This window comes from Papaver somniferum, chromosome 11 (assembly GCF_003573695.1).
Source record: "Papaver somniferum cultivar HN1 chromosome 11, ASM357369v1, whole genome shotgun sequence".
NCBI lineage: Eukaryota > Viridiplantae > Streptophyta > Magnoliopsida > Ranunculales > Papaveraceae > Papaver > Papaver somniferum.
Window position 1 is genome coordinate 124,803,923 of NC_039368.1, and position 9,010 is coordinate 124,812,932.

At 35.2% G+C, this 9,010-nt stretch overlaps 1 pseudogene; it reads left to right on the forward strand.

Annotated features, from left to right (window-relative positions):
* Positions 1 to 7,088: 7,088 nt before the first annotated feature.
* The window catches only part of LOC113321294, a 13,814-nt pseudogene continuing 11,892 nt past the window's right edge, over positions 7,089 to 9,010 (forward strand).

Consider the following 9,010-nt stretch of genomic DNA (forward strand, 5'->3'; position numbering starts at 1 on the left):
ACAACAAGGTTAGCTAAGTCGGGCATAACCCTATCCAAAACAGGAAATATAAATATCGGGTATCACATACCAACCATGTTGCCAATGTTATCAACCATGCGTCTAGTCAGACAATTTATCAGCCATCATCCAAACTGCCATCCCAGTCTGCCAGTCTGTTTAGAAGAAGGTTTTGGAAAATTCTAGACTGCTTGCTGACCAAGTCACTACGGCAAAAGTTCTAAAACATTTCCAGACGTCTTGCTGGCCAAGTTACCTCCGATGGAGTTTATCTCAAAATTAAGGTTTATCATTAGAAACTCAACTTTATAAATACATGGGACTTAAACTATAAAAAGACAGGCAAGAAAGGGGAAATAAGACCCTAAACATCATATCTCTCTCAACCATGTGAAACACCTTTGTAATGCTTATACTAATAAACATCTCTCCTGAGAAGATTCATCGTGGATGTCGGCATAACTCGGTAAACCATGTTAAACTTTTGTCTTATTTATTTATCTTTAATTTATGTTCTTATCTTATTTCACATCATCATCACCAAGTCAATTTTGTTATGTCCGAAAGTGAACTACGGTACAAACAATGTTCTTCACATGTGAAAAAAAAGTCACAATCGGCTAGGTAGCCGATTTTATAATGTTTTTCACAAATAATATTTTTGTACCTATCAGGTTGAATTTTGATTAAAAACTAAAATCGGTTTTTATGGTGCTCTTTTATGTGAAGAACAGTCGCAGTCAACTAGGTTCGTAATTAACTAATTTTTATACTTTCTTTACATACGAAGAACAAAACCACAAATGACTAGGTTTTAATTTTTCGACCTAACCAATTATAGTGATTCGATTGGTTAGTTAGCCAATTCAAGATAAAATTTTGGATCTAGGCTTCACTCTGCATTCGGCGGAGGGGATCCTCCCCAAATCCCCTTCAGAGTGGCAAATAAAATATGTAAAATAAAAAGATAAACTTTTGATTTTGAAATAAATTAGATTCGTATATTAAAAAAGATAGTAAGGGCAAGTATTATGGTGGAATAATTCCAAGTGCAAAGTTCCATGACACCTCAACATTTGGAAGATATCATGGAAGCTGAAGTCTTACGATGGAACACAAAAAAATGCGATTCGGAATACCGTTAAACATTATTTTAAATAGTGTTTAACAAGTCAAACACAAAAACCCTATTTGGATTAGCGTTTGAATTTTTTCGGATGACCACACATTTATCAGTCCACGACATCATCAACATTCAACCTCTTTATTAATCTCTAGTAGAAACTATCACACCCATGACAAACAATCCCATAATTTCTTTCTGATTCATCTTCTCTACCATTTCCAGCCTCAAATCATCATCGCAAACAACATCAACTCCCATTTATTTCTCTTATTCAATTAACAAGAACACAATATCTTCTCTTTCACCGTGTTTTAATCAACGATAAAACCTACAATCTATTGATGTTGCTGTTATAGGCCACTAACAAATACCTTTAATCAAAATCATTTCAGATATACTCTAAGTTCTTTCAATCGAACTCATCATAGTAGCAGAAATCCATTTTATTTCCTTCCAATTTGAAATCAAATTCAGGCCATAAATAAACCCTCAAATTATAGCACCGACAACAGACATCATAAATCGAAATCCCAAAAATTTAATTGGTGTTCTGATGTTGTAAAATCAAATCGATTACGAACCTTACCTTCTAAATGTATTAACCAAGAGATGAAAAGAGTGTGGCAAAAACGATTTTGTTTATGTATGACTTTTATTTGGAATGGTGTTTATGAAACGCATTTTCAAAATGCGTTTTTGAAAAACGCAATTTGGGATAACATTGAACGCTATTTGGAATACCGTTTCCCCTTGGAATTCAATCTCTCTTCCGTGAAACGTTGAAAGAGGCCTTGCAAAAAAAAAAACGTGGAATGAGACTATTTGGTAGCCATAAGACTTATAGCGCATTTGGATGCATATCAAGAAGTAGATTTTCGACTTCTAAAAGCCGAAAATCAAGAAGTTGGTTTGGGTAACGAATTTTAAAGCGATATCTATAAGTCGAAAAATTAACTATTTGTGAAGCAAAATAGTTCTACTTCTAACTTCTACTTCTGCTATTGTTTCTGATTCTGAAATCCAAACGCCTATTAACATTCCACATCTTTTCCAAATTTAGAATAATCTAGATTCCACCATAAGACTTGCTCTAATGTGATTTAAAAAATAATAACTCAGACATTTACTATCGGCTGGTATACCCCTTCCCCGCTGCCCAGCCCACCATAAGACTTGCTCTGGTGATTTAAAAGAATGATTTTTTGGGGACTAGCCCATTTTGGTGGGGGACTACTTTGTGATAGAAACGTCCACCCTATACTTATAAGGGGTGTCCTAAAATACGGGAATGAATAACCTATTCTTAACCTAATTTAATTTAAAACCAACCTAATAACCACACACACATATATATATATATATATATATATATATATATATATATATATATATAACCGCCACCTCCTCCCACCACCGCCGCCCGCCACCACCTCCAAACATCACCACCACCAACCACCACCTCATCTATATATATATATCTTAATTTAAATCACTAACAAAGATATTCTCACAAACCCATTACTTGTTATTCGTTTTTGGTTGAAAAAATGAGAAGTAATCATCAAAAATGAATTGAAAATGGGAGTTGCATAGAGAAGTTCGACTAGGAATTATGTGAAACAGTTTTTTGAACTAGCCGAACTCAGCTTTAATGGAGTTTTTTATTTCAGAAAAAAGTTCGGTTACCTCGCAATTTTTTTCCCAGCCTAACTTTTAGTTCGGTTACATCGCAACTTTTTTTCGTTTTTTTCCTTGCCGAACTTTTAGTTCGGTTACATCGCAATTTTTTTTCCTAACCGAACTTTTCTCTGAAAATTTATATATGAGTTCGGTATCGTCGAAAAAAAAAATCCCAGCCGAACTTTTAGTTCGGTTACTTCGTGACTTTTTTTTTCCTAGTCGAACTTTTCTCTGAAAGAAAAAACTTCATTAAAGCTGAGCTCGGCTACCTGTGTTTTCATAAACATTAGATGAACTACACTTGCAGATGAGTTCGGCTACTTGTTCTTCAGATGTCGTAGCCGAACTTTTTTAACCAAACCGAAATGAATTTGTAAATTGTTCATTTTTAGGAATGTTTTGGCCAATTCAAGCACCATTAACTAAATTTGAAGTATCCGTGAGTATCCAAAACATCATACTCTTGTTGTGGCTCTTAAAGAAAAAGATCTAATTTTTTTCTTCCAAAACCCTCATCTTCATTATCATCTTCATCTTCTTATTCTCCCTCTCAATAATTCTTCTTTTGAAAAAAATCAACTTATTAATTCAAGCTCACTAATCATTAATTAACTCACTAATCATTACACTAACTTAATTAGAAAGGATAATTTTGGTACTAAAATAAATATATGGATAAGGAGTGACTCAAAATTACTTCTAATATCCACTCAAAAAATGATAGTAGTCCCCAACCAAAATGGGTTAGTCCCAAAAAAAAATCATTCTTTAAAAAGAACCATTTTTTGGGGACTACTCTAAATTGGTGGGGGACTACTATTTGATATGGGTGTCCACCCTAAATTCTTAAGGGGTGTCCTAAAAGATTAGGGAATATTAATCTGCCCTTATCCTAATTAAGGTTATAATTAATCATAATAACTCACTAATTTAACCACTACCCACTAATCTAATCCAAATTAAAACTTAAAAACAAAACCGATTAAAATCAGTTTCAAAAACTCTTCCTATTCATTTTTTCTTCTTCTTCTTCTTCTTCTTCTTCTTCTTATTTTCTTTTCCTCTTCTTCGTATACATCTACGTTAATCGTCGATACGAAACATGTGTACCAAGCAAACGCCAAGACTTCCAGGATCGAGTCCGGGACTCGCAAATATAGTAAATCTCCCAAAAGAATTGGCAATTGATAAACATCTTGAAACAAAGAAGAGGGGAAAAATCAATCATCCAACAACAACCAAGAACTCTAATTCAAGTGATATGCAAATACGCGAGTAATTTCCTTCATACCCATTCCTTTTATTCGTTTTTTTTTGAAGAAATCGATTAGAAATCATCAAAACCCATTGAAAATTGTAGTTATGGTAGACATTTCGGCTAGGAAAATTTTGAAAACCCTAGTTTTTTTGCAACCGAACTTTCAATATGAATAACAGTTCGGCAATGTCGCAAACTTTATCCATTTTTAGGTAACCGAACTATATAGTTCAGTTAGCTCGCAAAACAAAACCCTGGATATTCCTAACCGAACGTATTCTTTAGTATGCGAAATTTAAGTTTGGTTTAGTCGATAAATTATATAGGTAACCGAACTTTGGTCTGTTAACACCAAATATGTAGTTCGGTTACGTCACAACTCATGCTAGATAACCGAACTAAAAGTTCGGTTATTTCACAACTCATGTAAGCTTGCCGAACTTTAATCTGTTTACAACTTGTGTTTGATTTAGACCCATGTTATTGATTTATTTAATAAGAAAATATTATGTTTAGCTAATATTGTGGTTTTCATTCATTAGGAAGAAAGGAAAGAGATCTAATACCCATCTTGATGATGAAGAAAAGCAAGGAAATGAAGCCACTAGAAATGAAGAGGTTGAAGAACAAAGAGAACAAGTTGAAGATGTAGAAGAAGAGCAGTGAGAAGAAGAAGGACAAGAGGAAGGGGAAGAAGGGGATGAAGATAAGGAGAGGAGGGAGATGAGGAAGAGGAAGAAAATGAAGAGCTAGAAATTGTTCCCAAATAATGCTGGGAGGAGAGACGGTCTAAGCAATTGAATAGGTGTCGACAACAAGGAAATAAAAGACTTCGTCGTAGTGGTCGTGTTTGAATCCCTTCTTTTCTTTTATTTTCATTTGGTTGTAGTTTCAAAAAACTTCTTAGTTATAGATTCTGTGTGTTTTGAACAATTAGTTAGGAGTTTGATATGTATGACACTTTTATAATTGTTTAAATTGGGTTTGTGTTTCAATTTTATATTTGGTTCATAAGTAGCATGCAACGTTATCTTGAATAAAAAGGCTACAGGGTAGAGTTCGTCTAGAAAGAAATTCAAAGCTGAAAACCGAACATATAGTTCGGCAACCTGCAATAGATTTCCAGGCAACCGAAACTCAGTTCGGCGACCTGAAACTTTTGACCAGGTAACCAAATACTTAGTCCGGCAACCTGTGAAATTTGACCAGGTCACCGAACCATTAGTTCAAGATGCTCCGGACGAGGGTGGTTATGACGACCTTCCATAACCCCGTAGAGAACCCATCCATCCAAATATTTGTTGTACTTAAATGCTAGCTTGAAGGGGCATTTAATCTTCTTTGAGAAAGTTTTGTTCTTCCTATTTGTCTTTCCTGTATAAACATAACCCTTCCTCTTGTAGCTTTTATCGGGATCACCTATTCTCTCATAAACCATTTCAAACCGTGTTTTGCTTTCTCTCCCATTCAAAACTAATACGCACATGTGTTTTTGTGCATGTTGTCTAGCCAGACTCTTTGTCTCTACTGGGTTTTTGAATACCAAATCATTCATGTAGTGATGGGATGTGTCATCGTACAAAATATCAACTGGGGAAGGTTGATTTTCCATTGGTATTGGATCACATGCAACCTACAAGAAATAACACAACGTCAATGGCAACCACAAATAAGAAACACAGATAATAGTTCGGCAATGTAACAATTTTATCGATCATGCCAAACAAAGGGTTCGGTTATCTAGAAATATTTTGCGACCTTGCTGAACTAAGCTTGACTAAAGTTCTTCTTATAAGTTCGGTTACCTAAGATTATATACGATCTAGCCGAACTATTATCTGTATGCTCTGTAACAAATAGTTCAACAACGTTTTCTGGAAATACATAACCGAACTCTAAAAAACCTCCATCAAAATGGAGTTCGGTTACCTGCGTGTTCTGAATGAAGTAACCGAACTGTACATACAAAACAATTCAGTTACGTCGCAAGGCAAGTTAGGTAACCGAACCACTTTGACTTATCTGAAATTTCTTCTTGAAATTTCTGATTTTGCCAATTTTTTGCCCAATTCAAGCTACATTAACTAAATTTGAGCCGTACCTGAGTACCCATAACTTCGTCTTCTGGTTGTGGTTGATAAAATCCATCATTTGGTTCGTCACATTCAGTTTGGGGAAGCATGCATTCATCATCTAAAAAGTAACTCATATCCAGATCTTTATGAAGATTGACAAATACATTAGGAGATGTAGAAGGTTTTGATTCGGACGAGGAGCTATCATCACATGAACCACTCAAATCATATTTACAAAACTCAAAATAAGATTTTTTAGGTTCATCCCTCTTTTTGTTCATCTTTTCTTCTTCTTCTTTCTCTCAATAATTTTGATTATAATAAACCTATCATATTACTAACTCACTAGTCACTAACTAATTATTACACTAACACTAAGAAACCATTACACTAACACTAATTTGATTACCAAGGTTTTGTTTTTTGGTATTAACAAAAAATTAGGATAAAGAATGACCCTACTTCCATTATCCACCCAAAGTAGTTCCCCGCCAAAAAAGGGAGTAGTCCCCGACAAAAAATGGTTCTTTAAAAAATACTGTAATAACTTAGACATTTACTATCGGCTAGTGTACCCCTTTCCCGCTGCCCAGCCCAACGTGCATAATCCTCTTGCCGCCTTAAAAACACCCTTGGCGATACTGATCTCATTTTCCCGCCCTTTCTAACCCCAAATGGAAGCTGAAGCTGAAAATATTGATAATTTCTGTAAATTTCTCCTCGAGAACCATATTAATCAACTCATCTCAATCATTTCTTCACCAGATACTTTACTTCATTACCCCATCCACATCGAGTAAGAAAAATAAAACACTAACCCTAATTCTTTCTATAAATCTTTGCCAATGTTTAGGGTTTTAAGGATTTCTCTACTTTGAGTCAGTTTTGCAGAGCTAATTGATTACGATATCAAGCTATCTTACATTATTCACTCAGAACCTAATGAATACTACCAAGATTTGACCGCGGCGCTGCTCAATCTCAGGTTCCAAAACCCTGACTCTCTAATCTATATCGTTTAGTGTTTGTCTGATCAAATATGTAGGGATTTTAGGTTTGCTTTTGTTATTTTTTGAATTTCAGGGGTCTATTTTTGTGAAAGGACGAGGAAGTGTTAAGGAATTGATTCATGTTCGGATTAATATCGATGGTATTCTGGAGAATCCAGGTTTGAAGTCTGTAACTATTCCGAACTCTTAATTTACTCGTTTTATGGGGGTTTCAATTGATTAATTGGGTGATTTGATGGTTTTGTAGAGGCCTGTCCAAGTATTGGAAAAATTAGAGTGAAACATAGGGGAAAGGCTTCTCACTCTTAAAGGTACTGTTACAAAGACTGGATCTATTAAGATGGTTGAAGGCGAAAGATATTACGAATATCGCAAATGCAAATTCAGGTGATTGAGATTTATTTGATTGTTAGATATGTTTCTGTTTTTGGTTTTGTTATACGCCATTTGTTGGATTAATGAGAATGGTTGTTTAGGTTCGCGGTTATACCTGAATTTGAAACTGGAAATTCTATTCGGCTTCCATCGTTTTGTGATTCTAAGGTATTGTGTCTTTATGGGACCTATATTTTGTGTAAAGCTTGATGATATTGATATAGCTTAGTCCTTCTTGTGTTGTTGTCCTCAAAGTGTTTTTGTTTGTGACAGAGGCAGAAATCCTGTGAAGGCACAAGTTTTCAGTTTGTTGAGGATAGTATAGTATGCCATGTCTACCAGGAAATCAAAATCCAATAGAGCACACAAGTTTTGGGTTTTGGTTCTATACCTCGCTCAATCCCGGTTGTTCTCAAGGATGATTTTGTTGACATTGTTAAAGCTGGAGGTAATATCTTTTGAAACCCAGATGCTTTTCAGTTTCAGGTCCTTGTATACAATGGTGATAGTCTATGCCCCTCTGCTAATATCATTGGAGGGTTTTGGAACTTTATTTTCTTTTGACAAGTTTTCATGATTTCCTATTCCACCAGATGACGTAATTGTTACGGGGTCTTGACAGCAAAATGGTCATCAGATATGAAGGATGTCCGCTGCGACCTCGATCCTTTATTTGTTGCTAATCATGTGAGATTAGAATGACATTTTCTTACATTTGACGAGTGGGTGAAATCCTTTCATGCATTTGTTGTTAGAATGTGCAGATACTTACAGTAGCAAAGTTATTCCTTTGGAGTCTAACATGGTGCCTACGGTTCCTTAACTTATTTTCTAATGCAATGCTAATGAAACTTCCATTTTTTGTCCTTGTAACATTAACATTCACTTCTCGCCCTTTCAGGAGAAGCAAATATAGATGTCCCTGATGATATTGTACAGAAGTTTGAGCAGTTTTGGATTGATTTCAAAGACACTCCACTGAAAGGCAGACTTTAGACTTCTTTGTTTGTGCTAAGCAATGTGTTACTTTGGGAAAAGGAGAAGTCATTTGTCCGTGTCAGCTCTTGTCAAACTAAGAAAAAAATCACTGAACTATATCAGTAGATTTCTTAAACTGTATAAATTCTAACTTCAGATTGGGACTTCACTCTCGTAACTTTCGCAGGAAGGAATGCGATACTGCAAGGCATATGCCCACAAATTTTTGGACTCTTCACAGTTAAGCTTGCAGGTAAAGTGATGATGTACCATTCCCTTTTCTTTTGGAAATTGACTAAAGAATAGAGATTGGCCTTCGATATAAGAAAACATAACAACACGAGATGGTGTCTTTTCGTTCTTGAATCTGAATAGAGTTATTATTGACTATATACCACTCTGCTTTTTGTTTGTTCGACTATTAGTTGCCGTAACACTGATTGGAGCGGTACAAATGTTGATGTTTGTGGTACAAAAGTACAAGGGGATTCTCACTTGCTTTTGGTGG